General features: G+C 43.1%; 1 protein-coding gene across 2 annotated transcripts in view; it reads left to right on the top strand.

Annotated features, from left to right (window-relative positions):
* Positions 1-2,913: 2,913 nt before the first annotated feature.
* NCK2 (NCK adaptor protein 2) overlaps positions 2,914-15,644 on the top strand; it is an 86,248-nt gene continuing 73,517 nt past the window's right edge. For both annotated transcript variants that reach the window (XM_071576364.1, XM_071576187.1), the window contains exon 1: positions 2,914-3,259. The gene's annotated coding sequence lies outside the window, so the exon portion shown is untranslated. The remainder of the gene's footprint in view (positions 3,260-15,644) is intronic.

Raw genomic sequence — 15,644 nt, 5'->3', positions numbered from 1 at the left:
AGATGCTTATTTCTACTGCTTAACCATTTTTCTTTTATTTTTGCTATAGTTACGGCCTTAAGCTGGGAAAAATATTCCTGCTCTTCTCTCCTGTGTATATATTTTCCTAAGGACTGCACCACTCTTATGCATATGCAAAAGTGCATGCTTTGCATATTTACTTTCTTTATACAAAACAGTGTGCCGGCCACATAATGTACCGCTTTCACTTCTGTGCAGACTCCCCCAAATTTATCATCTTCTTATATATAGAAAGTAATTCTCACTCAAATCACAAGCAGCTAGCTCTTGTTAATAACAGTTATTTCAGAGATAACAGCTAATTATGACATTTCAAAAGGTGTACATTAATATTTCAGTAGGCTCAATGTGTTGAAATACTACTCAGGGCAACATCTTGGTCATTTTTGCTGGGAAGGATCTGTTCAGCAGACAGGCAGTGAAAACATCTTTCAACATACAAACCTTTGGAAACCCTTTCTATGGTGTCTTCTACTTGTCATAAGCCACAGTTTGGAAACAACAGCTTTAATGGATTGCTGCTTAACGTAATTAGGTATATTTAACAACAGTATGCTTCAGAGTCCTTAAATTAGTTCTTTGCCTGAAGACAATGTATTCATCCAAATCCCTCCCTAAAACATTCTTCTTCTGTAAATCCTATTAGCATTAATCTGCTGGAAGTTAGGTATCATTTTTCTTCAGATACCTGGAAAGCTTTGAGATCTACTGCTCACTCAACAGCTTATGGTTCCAAACACACGGGAGGTCTAACTTAGACTGGAAACCTTACCGGGTTCATGTCACCTTCCCTTGGACATCCTCATTGCTGTATGAGAAAACAACAAAGTGGAGGGCTTACTGCAGGATGGCACTAGCAAGGGTGTGGTAAGAAGGGACAAAACTGAGGCTGAAACCTAACTGTGTATTACAAATGCAAAGGAGAGAGGGATAATTCACCTCTCCTTTATCACTCCCATGGTGCATTTTGTTCCAGAAACAACAGACTTTTATCTGCAAGTCCTTGGATGACCGATCCCATTTACATTCAGCCTAAGCCTCTGTAGGCTGGAGTGAGGCCTGACCATGCTGTGAAGCAGAGGCAGCAGGGACCCCAAACATTTTCCAGCTCTAAAAAAGCATGGTCAGATTATTATTTCAAAAGGAAGATTAACACCTCTCTGAATCAAAGTCAAACGCATGCACAAAAAACCAGGAAAGGGGCTTTATGTTACTCCCTGAGGTGTATGCAAGTTTTGGGTTTTTTTGTTTTTTTTTTTTTAAGAAGTGGCTGCATTTCCCTTTCAGGCTTATCTCACAGGCAAGTGAAAAGTGCTTGGGGCTTCCCAAACCATCAATTAAATGCTGCGAAAATTTGTAAAAGTTAACACAGGGAAGAAGGAGTTATTTTAGGATTTCTAAACTATTTTAAGCAGAAGTATGGAAAGATTGCCAAGCACACATTTTTTAATCATCCTGTCTAAGGAGTGTAAAATCTTTGTCCCAGGATCTCCCTGCTAGCTTTGGCTTGGTCAGAGAACATAAGACAGTGAGGCTGCTGTCTTTAGATTTGGAAAAGGTGGTGTTGCCTAGCCTTGCCCCCCAAGCCAGGAAATGTCTCTCGAGGAGAGGCTGAAGCAGTATGGGCAACATGCCACTCTATTCTCCCTGGAAGGTGCCACGTTGCAAAGGGTTAATGGTTTTACAACCTTTCAGAGAGGCTTCCCCACCATCACCCCTGCAGCACCGGTTTATAATCTGAACTCCAGAGGGATGACCTTTCCCTTTACCCACAGCCCAGAGACACTTCTGAGCGGGGAGTAAGCCACCGGGGCTGGCAGGACCAAGGCACTTGCCATTCCCACTGAGACCGGGGCCGCTGCGGGGCCTTGTGCCACGCGCCCATGGACGGAGCTCTGTTCGGGAAGAAAAGGACTACTTGCCCGAGGGAATGGCCTGACGTTGTGTCAGGGGACGTTTAGGTTAGAAAGTAGAAAAAAGGTTCTCCACCCAGATAGTGGCTCAGTGCTGGAACAGGCTCCCCAGGAAAATGGTCACAGCACCAAGCCTAACACAGTTCAAGTAACGTTTGGACAACGCTTTCAGGCACATGGTGTGACTCCTGGGGCTGTCCCGTGCTGGGCTGAGTTAGACTCGGCAGTCTTTGTGGGTCCCTACCAATTGAGGACATTCTGTGATTCTGTGGCTTGGGGTGGCTGCCGTGCCCGCCACCCTCTCTGGAGGGCACAGCACCTGGGCAGGTCCATTCCGAGCTGCTGAACACCAACCCCCGCCCGAGCCCGCTGGGACGCGGGGCGGTGGGGTTGAAACTTCGCCGCGGGGCGGGAGGGGAAAAAAGGGGCCAGGAACTGCTGGGGCTGCGGCCGCCCCATGGAAAATGGGTGATGGAGGCTCCCTGACACCGCGGCTGGAAATTCCCCGGCGGCAGCGGCCGCTCCGCGGCACTCCCGGCGCGATCCCCGGCGCGGCCCCTCCCCGCTCCGGGCGCTCCCCCCGGCCCAGCCCGGAGGCGCGGCGTCTCCCCATCCCCGGTTCTGTAAGCGTTCGCCAGGACTTTCCCCGGGCGCGTCCGCTCTCAGCGGGGTAGCTTCCCGGGGAGTGCCGGGTCTCACGCGGCTGGAGGGCGCCCAGGAAGGGAGGAGGTGTCAGGGCGCTCCTACAGGGCAGGGCCCCCGTTGCTCCGCCCCGCGGTGCCGGACCCGTCTGCCCGCGGAGGGGAAGGAGCCGCCCGGGCCATTCCCGCCCGTCCTTCCTGCGGTGGGGCGGGGGAGCAGCGGCCCTCCCGCCAAGCGAGGGGGAGTCCAGAGAGCTCCTCCCGCACGATCCCGGCAGCGGCAGCGGCAGGAAGGGCAGGGCGGGGGCGGGGGCTGTGCCTTGCCGGGGGGGGCGGGCGGTTCGCGGGGGAGGGGCCGCAGCCGCCGCCGCCGCCGGGCGCAGCAGGCAGAGGGAAGGCAGGGAGCGGAGCTGCCGCCACCGCTGCCCCCGCCGAGGGCCAGGGCCTTGGGCGCGTCCGGTGAAGAGCGCAGGAGTAGAAGAAGGAGGAAGGGGAAGGGGGGGGAGCCAGCCGGCCCCTCTCGGAGGACGCGGCCCGCATCCGCCCGGGGAAGGGCAGAGGGAAGCGGAGGGGGGAGCGAGCGGGCTCCGCCGCCGCCGAGGAGACAAAGAAGCGAAGCCCGCCTGAGCTGGGAGCCTCCCCACCACCGCCCGCCCCGCTCCGCTCGCCGCCGGCCGGCAGGAGGTGAGCGCGGCCGCGGGCGGGACGGGGATGGGGCCGGGGCGGGGGCCGGGGCCCGCTGCAAACTTGTAGCGGCCGCGGGAGGCGACGCGGGGAAGGGGCGCCGGGAGCGGGGGCAGGGCGGGTGTCACCTGGGCGGTCGAGGCTCCGTGACCGCCCCGCCGGGGGGGCCGGTACCTGCCGGGGGCGTCACGGGGGGCCCGGAGCGGGAGGAGGTGTCCGTGTGCCACGTCCAGCTGCGGTGGGGGGTTGGGGGGGGCGCGGGGGCGGCTCCTCCTCATCCTCCCGAGTTGCTGCTCCTGTGTGTTGTGTGTGTGTGTGACAGCCGCCGCTTTGTGCCACTTGGCTGGGGGCAGCGCCGGGCCGGGACACCCCGGAGAATGGAGGCGGCGGCTCCGGGGCCGCGGCAACAGCGCGGGGAGGGGAAGGCGGGCAGCGCCTCCGGCCGGAGCGCGGCGCAGCCGGAAAGTTTCCCGGGTGGAGCGGGAGCGCCGCCGCCCCGCACGGGCACCGGCACCGGCGGGCGGGCACACACAGGGCTGCGGCGAGGACGCGGCCCCTCCGCCCGCTCGAGTCCTTTTCTGTTTCCGTCCTCGATTTGCGACTTTAGTAGAGCTGAGGCCGGGGATTTTCTCGTGGAGCGCCGTGCACTGTGGCCCCGGTCGATGGCAGTGTAGGTAAAGGATATAAAGGTAAAATTACACCTTGAATACTGGCTGTTCAGTGAAGCGCATCCCTGGGTGTTTTGGGAAGAAAATTACTGAAGCTTGTACGTATTTTCGCCCTCTTTTTAATTAAAAGTGTGCCCAGGCTAACAGCTACTCCTTGCTGGCAGGGTTAGCACTGTGGCCCAACTCGGATCAGGGTGACAAATCGGGATTCAGGTTTGTAATTCAGGTCTGACCTGAGACTGGATAATGTGAATGCTTCTCGACTTTTGTTCCCATGCTAACATCACCTGCAGTTGTTTGTTTACAGTGAACATGGCCCTCTGCGTGCATCTGAGTTATTTCGTCAATTTCATGTAGCATTTACCTCGGAACTGCCTTGTTTTTGTAACGCAAAGTCAAACCTTTTGTTACTTTAAAAGTTGAATGTTGACTGAACGTCGGCAAGAATTTACAGCGTTTTCTGCCTTGAACAGCCTTTCTTCCGCTTCCCGTGAAGCAATTTTTGTTTCTGAGGAACATACCGCTACTCTTCAAGGGGCTCGACGTGGGAGAATTAATTTGGCTTTCATGAAACGGGGTAGTGACCTTTGTGAAAACAAATTTTCATGGCCTAACCACGCGTGGTTTGTATCATTGAGAGTTTGGACTGGTAACTTAATATGGAGGCATTTGAAAGGGCTCACTGGGGAGGAGATTATAAAGATTTCTCTTTAAAAGTACTTGTTTGCCACTGCTTTTTAGGTATCTGAAGCAGTCAGCAGCAGACACATGATGTTAATGGTTCAATGTTTTAATTTTTAGGATTTTAACTTCTGAAGTAATGTTGCTTCTTAGAAATACTGATTTCACAACTACGGAAATTGAAATCCTGTCTCGCCCATGTCACATTAAGGAGTTAAGCAGATTGCTTTGTCTTTGTAACTGACTTTCTTCTTGTGACTTTGATAAAAGATGTCACTTTTGGGAACAGTGAATAAATGTAGCCATAGAAGGCACCTGTACCACGAAGATCGAGGCTGTAATTAGCAAATATTTTTATATAGGCCATGAAACAGATACAGATTCATTATAATGTTAGCTCTTGTTGCTGTTGTTCTGTCATTACAACATTAGCTGTCGCATTTGCCTCCTACTTCTACCAGCTGACATTTCTGATTGCTGTTGTGATAAGATGATACGCACAATCTTTGCTGCTGTATTTTTCCGAAAGCAGCAGCGTTAGTCCTTGATTGTCTGGATGATCCTTTTTATTGCATCCTCACTACTGAATATATGATAAATTTAAAACTTCAACCTTTGGCTTCTTATCTCAGTGGAAAGGGAACTTCATTATCTTGCCTTCCTCTCTTTTTCTTCTCTAGTTTCCTGGCTAGCAATCTGGAAGCGTAAGGAAAGGTGTTTGCTCTCTTATGTGTCACCTCACATCTTCTGTTTGCTAAAGAAAGGGATGAGGTCAGTGACTTCTGCTTCTTTTTCAGCCTTTGTTTTTTGTGTCTTGTGTTGCTGTTGGTATGTTAATCCTTTGGGGCACTGATGGCTTTCCTCAGTAGAAACTATAACAGAAGTGACTCGAAAAGTGATACCCAGATAGCTTTGTTTGCTGCTAGTGGTCTTGAGCAGCAGCAAAACTACCCGGTGGATCTGCATTTTTCTTTCTCTTTGAGCGTAAAAGCTCCTTCCAGACTCATGGAGACAGGTGCTGTATCAGTTTACTTGCCACAGGTTTGAAATCAAAACCGAGGTAACTTTGAATCCAAGGAGGATGTTTTAGAAAAATACTTTCTGTTTGTATCGAGGGACCGACAGTTTCTAAGCTATGGATATTCCCAACGCCCACCGTGTTTTGAGGAAGGGGAATTGGTGTTGGGGATTTATTAGAGGTGTTTGAAGGAGTTTTTTGATCCTGGAAACAGTGAAACTGCCATGTTCACTGCTGCCATGTTGTGGTTAGTTTAGTCAGACCTGGTGTAAGGTGCTGGTTGCTCATTGCTGGGACACCCTGCTCCCCCAAAGTAGGTCATTGGCATGGTGAAGAGGCGGAGAGTTGCACTCTGTAGGAGAGCTGCTTTCTGCTTCTAATGAAATAGTAAACTTAAAGGCAATATGCCTGTATTTTTGTATTTACTAGGTATACAGAAGTGTTGCAGAACAATAGTTCTGATGGAGTGAAAGTCAAGAATTCTTACTAGTTCCTGAAATGGAAGACCTTCAGGGAAAGCTGGGATGGTGTTTGTAGTGTGGGAAGTAGCATTGTTTCTTCCTCCGTAAGTGCAGCAGTGAGGCCTCCTTTTTAATCACTTAACCCATGCACCATTGTCCAGCCCTTTGAAAAAGTTAATACATGAGATCCTGGTACATGTTTTGAAAAATTACTTTTCTGTTGGTTTTGCTTTGCAATTTTATGAATGTTGGCCCAGAAATCCTAAGCTTGTTTCAGTTTTGGGTAGCTCCAATTTTAATTTTTCTTGCAAACTAATTAGGCCCATTATTTCCTCATAATAATGTAGTCATCAGTGTTCTGACCAATTAACTGCTGCTCTGTTGAGTGGTGGGTAAAGTAATTGTTCCAAGTGTTAAGTTTTTGTTTTGGTTTGGTTTTTTTTCCTTTGGAATAATCTTTTTTCCCCCATCATAAGGATTCTTAATTGTTTCATAAATGCTAATGACATGAGTAAATTGGAAGTGCATTGAAATATGAAATACATATTTTTATATTCCATTAAATATATGTGGCACAACAAATTAATTTCTCGCTGTTAATGAAGTGAGTTCATATTTTAAACCCAGCATAAATAATAATTTTATGTGCAGTGAGGTGGCCTGTCAGTGTATGTTTTTAAATTTAAAGTGAGTGTTGTAAATTTTAAGAATTCAGGTGCAGAGAAATAAATCTTAATTAGAGAATAGCAACTCATTGCATTTTAAATTACTGCAGCTATGGACAAAACTCTGGTGTCAGTAAAGTTTTGGAAATACTCATGTTAAGAGAAATATTGTTACAGTGGAAGCTGAGGCATACTGATATAGTGGGTATTTGTTCACAGTTGTGGAAATAAACTTTGTGGTTTAGAGGCTTTTTCACTGTCTGTATTTGTGTTGTGCTGATTTTGGTCCTGATCTCATTAACAAGTATTAATATGGTGATGTGTAACTGCTATTGATTATTTGGTGGAGAAGTGTGGTGAACATGCTGGGACTCTTGGCAGATACCTGAATTCTCAAAAGTGTTGCTTCTCTCTTAGAGTCATGACAAAGTACAGATGCAAGATTAGATGCTATACAGGTGTGATTTCAGTCTAGGCTGAAGAAACTTGATCCAGTTTTCCGCAGCTCATCTAAGAGACTGTCTATGGAGTACACACAACTGTAGAAATAGACAGGAAATCAAGCAGTGAGAAATACCACAGACAGAATATAGCTGAAATGTCATTAAACAAAAATTGTATCTGTAGTATATTTACAAAATCTGGTCATAACTTACTTAGGCAACCTCCTTTTTATTTTTTTTAATTAATGAAATGCTTTATTTTGAAGAAGATTTTTAATTAAAAGTAAAAAAGAAGAAATATAGTGAGGTAGTAACTCCTGACTGTTGTTTCAGCACATTGTGCCATTTGGATAGGTGGGGTGCTGGTTTCCTCTGTTGTTTCAGAGATACCTATCGTGTGGTGCTTGGAGGAGATGTGGATGGTGTTTGCTGTGCCAGAGCTGAGCTGATTAACGTAGATGGATCAACAACTAAAAATAAATGAGCGGGCCTTCAGTTTATTACTTACTTGTTAGAAAAGCAGTTTTTAGCCTTCTGAGCCATTTAAAGTTTCTCCATTCTAGAAATGATCAGAGTATTTATGAGGGCCTTATTAAAGAGAAGTGGCAGGAGTGTGAAAGCAGGTACTGAAATTTAGCAAAAGGATAGAGGTTGCAGATGATCTTCCTGACACAGGGTCAAGTCCTCTTACAGAGTGAGAAGCTGCTTTTAGATGAGTGCTGTTTCTTGGCTGTCGTTCCCTGCAAGTTACACTGAATCAGCTCTGTGCAAGTGTGGAGGAGCCATCAAGGCCCTGTAGGAGAATGGGAGGAGGGTTAGCAAAAGCCAGTGCTTTTTGGTAATGCTGGGGTGGGATTCTTGGTTCTGCTAGCAGAGCAGCATTTTAAAAGCATGTGTTTTAAGAAAGTAGAAGCAAGTTGTTGAAAAAAAAATTAGGGTCATTGAACTATGTCCAAAGGGGAGCCACAAGTATGGTGAAGGGTCTGGAGGGGAAGCCTTGTGAGGAGTGACTGAGGTTACTTGGTTTGTTCAGCTTGGAAAGAGAAGACTGAGGGGAAATGGTGGGGCAGATACTGATCTCTTCACTCTTAATGACCAGTGACAAGACTTGAGGATACAGCAGGAAGCTGAGTCAGAGGAGGTTTAGGTTAGATAGTAGAAAAAAGTTGTTCACCCAGAGAGTGGTTGAGCTCTGGAATGGATTCCTCAGGGAAGCAGTCATGGCACCAAGCCTGCCGGAGTTCAAGAAGCATTTGGATAATGCTCTCAGGCACATGGTGTGATTCTTGGGGTATCCTGCATAGGACCTGATGATTCTCGTGGGTCCCTTCCAACTCAGCATATTCTGTGATTCAGTGGCTATTGTAGAACCTTTCCTTCAAAATCAGATTAGACCCTTGAAGGGTGGGAAGGTTTAGAAAGAAGTGGTGGTATTCTTTAAGCATACAAACTATAAATGAAACATAGTGGAATTTTCTATCTTACTGTTGTCTAGTTTAAGTTGGCTGAAATAATTTTTTTTATACCAGTTAAGTTTTTAGTTAACTATATAGTAAAATAAAGCAGTTCATGACTAGTCCCTTCACAGGTTTAGGAGGGAAGAAGAACACTAAATCCTGTTAAAACATGGAGAGTCAAACTGGTGTATTACTCTGAATTTTTTCAGGGCATTCTGTACTAATAAAATATTTCAAGGAACGGCAATAAATTAAGCCTTCTGTTTAGCAAAACCTGGCACTGATACTGGAGGCGGGGAATCCCGAGCATTGATCGTACTGACCTCTTGGTTTTAATGCAGTAGGAACCACCCTCAGCATACCATTGCTGCAAGGTTTTTCCTTCCTGTTCTTACAATAGCAGTGTATGCATCACACTTGTTTTCTCCCACATCCATTGTGTGTTGGACTTGGCTCTCAGCGCCATCCTGGGCTACCGCTGTTCCAAAGGGAGCTGACTTCTTAGTTGACATCCTAATGATGTTTCGGATGACGACAAGGAAAGTATTTTTCAACCTTTTAATACAGAAGGAGAGATATGTGGCTCTATGATATGCTCTCGGGCTGAATTTTGATAGCTGTCATGACAACAAATGACACGTTCATTTCCCTGAATGGATGGTGTCCCTCCAGACACACACAGAGTGTTATCAAATTTGACAGGTCTTGAATGATGACATGTCAAGGATTCTGGATTTCACCACAGGAGACTTTGGCTGCTGCAAATGCATGCTGCCACCTGTCTTAGCAAAACTTACTGTAGGCTTTTTCTTGGTTTGAGTTCAGGTTTTTTTCCAGTTTGTTTTTACAAGTACCCTTTAGGGTTTCATTTTCAATAGATTTAGTGTTGATTGAAAACTTAATTGGTAACTTCGGATTGAAAGTTTTTTTCCTAAATAGTATCAATGAAAAGAAAAGGTAGTTGGACTTTGGTCACTTTAAGATGTCTATGGTTTTAGATACTTTCAATGCTTTTAGTAAAAAAAAACTCCAGTAAAACCAGAAAGATAATTTTGGGGTGTTTTTTAGGTTGGAAGTGACCACTTAATTCACTGTTTTTTCACATTTTGTGTTCCTGCTATCAGTCAGTGCTGATAGAAACACACCGTGGTAGTTCAGCTGTGGAGTGCAGGGACAGGAGCTGACACCTGTGTAGATGAGCTGTGAACAGGGGCAATGAGTGGCAGATGGTTCGTGTGGTTTATTTATAGCCTTGGCTGTTGTAACTTTACAAATAAACAGTCTCAGTTGGGGGCTGTTTCTGGTTTAGCCAGACTGAAGAAGTCCTGTAGTGGTGGGCAAAACCTTGTAAATACAGATTTTTGCCTGTTTGTATTGGAATGTTATGCTGGACTATGGTTCTCAATATCTGGTGTTCTCGTAACTGGCTCAAATGATCTGCAAACAGAAATTTTGCATGAGTTACAATACTGTAATGTAAATGAATTAAAAATTGGTACCATTTAAGTGCTGGAAAAAAGGTACCAGAACTTGAATTCCTGTGGATGTAGCAACTTTGGAAATGTAAGTTAAGTTCTTTTTTTTTTTCTCATCAATTATTGAAATCTTGTAAAGTCCCTACTGCTATTTTTGCAGCTTTGTGGTTTTAATTAAGAATGTTTTTGTCTGAGTCATAAAAGAAGTTGGCCATTATATATCATGCTTAAGTGTGCTTTCCTTTAATCATTGCATGTTCAATATAAAAATATGTAGGTTGCATTTATAGGTATAAAAATGTGTATTTTTACTTAAAAAAGGAATGTAAGTTATTTAGAGTATAAACATACTGAGTTTCACATTTTCTGTCTTCCAGAGAAAAGATTAAAAGAAAAATTGATGATCAATCTCCTTCCTGTACATTTTTAGATCTGGAGGCAGTCTTTGTGCTAGTGCTGCAGGGGTAATATAGAAATAATTGTATTGTGGACTATTCATAAATTCACACTGTTTTGAATTCCATTTAATTCACTGAGAGAAAGAAATTAATGCTAATATCCCAAATAATTAATGCTATAATAAAGAATCTGCCTTCCACTTGACACTAAATGACTTATGTTCCATTACATCAAAAGATTTAAATCATTTTGAGCATTCAATATTAAAATTTTAGTTCATGAATATTGGAAATTTAATCAGATATCCTGGTAAGAACTGTGTGAATTGTACTGGGTTTAAACACCGGCAATAACAAAGCTTGTGTTTAGCACAAGTTGCAAAATATGACACATCATTTTTATGAGCTTTGAGGCTCTTAAGGGATGCATGGGGAATCATAATGAACCAAATGTTATAGACTTCCTATGGCAGAAAACTCTTAAGGTCTGTGTAATGTTATTACTGTGGCAATGTGTGTCTTCCTCTGTTAGTCCTGTCTTGTAATACTCTTGGTTGTATTCCTGAAGGATATTTTCCTGTTTTGCTGACGGGAGTTGCTGAATGTTTATTTAATTCAGATATTTCTTTCTTCTCCCTGGAACATCAGGAAGATACAATGTCATACCTTTTGCCAAAACGTCTTTCTTTGTTTTGTATCCCAACTTTTCCACTGTTGCTGTAGCCCTGTGAAAATGTAAGTTTGTGCTCAGTATAGCTAGTGTTCCTGTTGGTGTGAATGTCTTACAAAGTTCAGCCATAAGTGCATTTTTTCCAAGACAAGAATTGCAGTTACATTGCAGGCTAACTCTCAAAATTTTAGTTATACATTCTTTACTTGTCATGACATGTATGTAGCAACATATATTGAACTTCTGCTGTAGTGTCACATAGCCAACTTATTTTTAGAGACAGACCTTACGTCTCTACATTGTCTATCACATTATTCTATCAATCCCATAAAGTAAGAGGAACTGGTAGTAATTTAACATTATTTAATGAATGATAATACTGAGTTGTTTCAGAATAGGAGTGGATCATGCAGTGCTTGATATAATGCCCACTCAAGCTGATGGAAAAGGAACTTAGTCCCTCTTGGGGAAAACAAGGAATTATTTAATTTGATGCTTTATTTTAAAATGTGGAAACCTAGGATTTAAAGCAGAAAACTAAATTGTATGAAAACAGACAAAAAGGAAAAACTAAAATGCAATACAAGAAAAGTCCTTAAATGCATTGAGGGTTTTAATGCTTGTTTTGGAAGAATCAAGGTTTGAAAATAAGTATATTAATGCAGATCGTTGAAACTAACAATTTTTAAAACTGTTTTCCCCTATATTTTAACTATAATAGATTGATGGTGCAGTTAGACCTAGTTTCACTTTTCTGTGAAAATGTCTTTTTGGTTTGCCCTTGTGATTTGACTGTTCTCTTCTTTGATTTTTTTTTTCCCTTCTTTCCAGATGGATAGTTTTAGTGGTTAAGTAGTTGGTCATTTAGATTCCTTTGAGTTAACGTAAGTGATGTACTTGTGGTTAAAAGAAGATACCATACATAACTGCAATCTGAATTAATGGCAATTGACTTACTCCTCTGCAGCAATGGCATACATACCACTACTGAGTGTACACAGCATTAGAAGAAGCTTGGAATTCAGTACATCATACTGTGCTTGCTAAGCAGGTAGTAAAATTTCAAATGCTTTGTTCTTCAGAAATAGCAATCCTGAATCTGATGTCAGTGAGTCACAAATGCAGGTGGGTTGAGGTGGAGTTATTCCAGAGAGGAGATCATTTTTCCAATGCTTGAGGTAGGGCACATTTTGCTCTATAATAAAGTAACTTCACTGCAGAAAAACCTAAGAGGAGTCTCTTTCTCTCTCTGGGCCATAGATCAACAATATAATCATCAACTAACTTCCCATGCTGTGTCTGCCTGGGCACTTCTGACAGTGGAGAGCAGTGATTTCCCTCTTCACCCCCCAGGTCAGCCCTGCCTGCTGCCTGACTGGAGCCCTTGGCTCCTGTTTCAGCCCCATTTTCCTGCCACTGGCTGTTTCAAACGCCAGCGATGTGCCTAACTTGCAAGACACCATGTCTGCTGTTACACAGCTGGATTTCAATGAATTGTTTAAATTGCTGACACTGTCTTTCTAAAATTGTGGTGCCAACTAGATGCAAGAAAACCCCAACAAAGGCACTCCTCAAAAAAACAGCAACAGTCAAAACTCCAACCTCCAGTAAGAATACTTACACCTCGTATCAATTCATAGTTTTGGTGGTTGTGTAGATGCACCTTTAGATTTTATTAGGGGAGTACAATTTCATTATACAGAGACTATAAATAGTTTTCATTAAAGAAAAACTTCCATTTAGTTGGTGAATATCTTGATTGTTGTGCTTTCTAAACTGATTGTAATTACCACCATTTTGGCTTTCTTGGTCTTTTCCCTCCTCCTTTTCCATGTGCAATATTTCGTAGATAGTTAGGATAGGGAATAGCCTTCATTGTCAGTGGACATGTTTTTGAGTTGTCTGTAATCCATTCATATGGCAGAAATACTTAGCAAAGAAAGTAAAACAGTAGATAAACTGAGAAAAACTATCTTGTCTAGCGTGATTTCACTGATTTGGAAATGAGCGAGATTTGACTGAAACTCTGCAGTTAAGTGCTGTGCAGTAGTAGAGTTGATAAGGTTTATGAAATGAGGGCACAACTTGAACCCTTGTTTACATGATTTCTGTATAATTGTTTTTAACTGTGTTCTTCCACTAACATGTTCTGGAGTTGTGTTGTTGGGGTGGGCTCCCACATGTTTCAGGCAATAAATGCCTTTCCTTAAATAAAAATAATAATTTTTACATAGAGAAATGTACTGAATGAATGTTTTGCCTTGTTTTTGTATCATTTTGTATCATTTTCAGTGCAGTTGTTTTAAATACTGTAAATTTATGGAAGGCTAAAATCAGTGTGTGTAACTGTCTTGTGGAGAAACCTGTACATTCCTGCTGGTGCTGAGTGTGACTGATCCTCACATGCTGTTCTGCATCACGCAGCCTCTTGCTCCAATACCTCTTTCAAAGCACCCGAATCTGCCTCCTTACCCTCATCCCCTTCTGCTCCCTTTGCAGTACTGGAGGGCAGTGGTCATCGCCTCAGAAATATCTTCTGGTTAATGCAACACAGGGCTGTCAGGTAGCTGAATGGCATCCAGCTGCTGTGTTATGAAGCCCTTTGTCTAACGATCTGCTATTAAAGTTCCCGTGGAGGCTGTTGCTCATGTATTCTTCATGCTGGAAGAGGCTTTCCATTAAATTAACAGCTGTGAACAGGATTTGGATGAAGGTATTTTTTGTTACTGTTTTGTTGGCTCACTATTCTAAGCATGTCGTTGCATAGAGTCACAGAAATGGGATTGTCTGTTTGTATCTGCTCAGGGTGGGAGTAAGTACAAGGTGCCTTATGAGTTATCCTGTTGAATGCCATGTTCTCATTTTCTACCTTCATATATATATATGCCTGCAACCTGGTATTTGGGAATACTTAGTTTTGAACGTAAAATACTTAAATTTTAACTGAATTTATGAGTACCGCTGTGGTCCAAATTGGAATAGGATTTACCACTGGTTTTGGGTTAAGATGAATTGTATAAAAATAGCAACACACTACTTTCCTTTAATATGCAACATCCTCCTTCTGCTTGTCCACTCTGATGTGGGAGAGCTGCTGTAGTGAGAATTGTGTGATGAGGTTCAGCACGATCCCAGTGGGACAGGGTGTTGGGAGAATAGCAGAAGAAACGTTATTTCAGTTTTCTGTTTTCCAGTAGCTGAATATTACCTTTTTTGTAATATTTTGCCAGAACATTGCTGTTATGAAAAGTCTCTGTTCTTCTGTACTAAGATGTAGCCTGGGGTTTTCAGCTTGTGGATGTGCTGTGATATACTTACTGACAGTTGCTGATGCTGAGGCTTTTTTCATATGCAACGCTGATCTGAAACTTTAAAAATTTTAAGGGGAGGTAAAGAAAAGGGAGTGGAAAACTAGAAATCTTGAGTTAGACAATAGATGTATGATTTACAGTTAGTAGCCTTAAATCTACATTTTAAAAAAGTTTCATTTGGGCAGACTTCCAAGATTGTTTTTTAGAGTCATTTTTGTGCATCTCAGCTTTTGCTGCAAAGTGGACATAATGCAGGTTGCTGAATCATTGACCATTGTAACTAACAATTTATATATCTTCAGCTTTAGATCCATACCAAGAAGCAGCAGAAAAGTGATTTTTGTATGAAATCACTAGGTGAATAAACTTGTTCACGAAGGAAGGGGTTTAATTTTTCTCTGGTATGTCTAATTTTTTATCATTATGTGTGGACTTACAGAATGTGCTCAGCTGAGATTGATCACTGGTGTGTGAAATGACCAAATTATAACAATGGAGAGTTTCTGAGGTGGGTAATGTATTTTCATGTGTAGCTTCCAGCAATGAGTTTAATACACTGAAGGCCACACTTTCAATGCTTCTGTTATTGAAATGTAGTGCTCTGATCATTTTTCTGCTGAACTTCAGTTTAGAGTTTCATCTGGAAAATACCCAAGCATCAAAGCAAAATAATAAGAATTGTCTTGGAATGCAAGAAGATCTTTAAGTATAGAATTAGAATATGCAGCAAGAGCTTGAAAAAGTGCACAGAACACCCTAAGAGCTAAGTCTGTAAGTAAGAAAGGAAAAGAGCTTCACTAGCACGTATCTTGATGTTGTAATAGTTTGCAACTTGGTTACAAGAAGTGAACTTTTGCATTCTTCCTGTTTATACCTTCATTTCCCATCTTGAATCTTTTGACTTTGCTTTAGATAAAGGATTGTTACCATTTTACTGATAGATCTTCAAGTAGCAGAATATCACTTGCAGAGCCCTGAATTGGTCCTTTGCTCCACTTCAAAGCCACCAGATGAACTCTTCCAAATATTTAATCAGTTGAGTTATGGTACTCATGCCACTTACAAATGTGTTTAGTTAACTTTTCTGAGGTTTGGATTTGGGCCTTTGTCAAGAAAAGCACATATGTGAAAAAGAAAA

The sequence above is a fragment of the Pithys albifrons genome, chromosome 1 (genome assembly GCF_047495875.1).
Source record: "Pithys albifrons albifrons isolate INPA30051 chromosome 1, PitAlb_v1, whole genome shotgun sequence".
Classification (NCBI taxonomy): Eukaryota; Metazoa; Chordata; class Aves; order Passeriformes; family Thamnophilidae; genus Pithys; species Pithys albifrons.
This window is presented reverse-complemented; position numbering and strand designations above follow the sequence as displayed.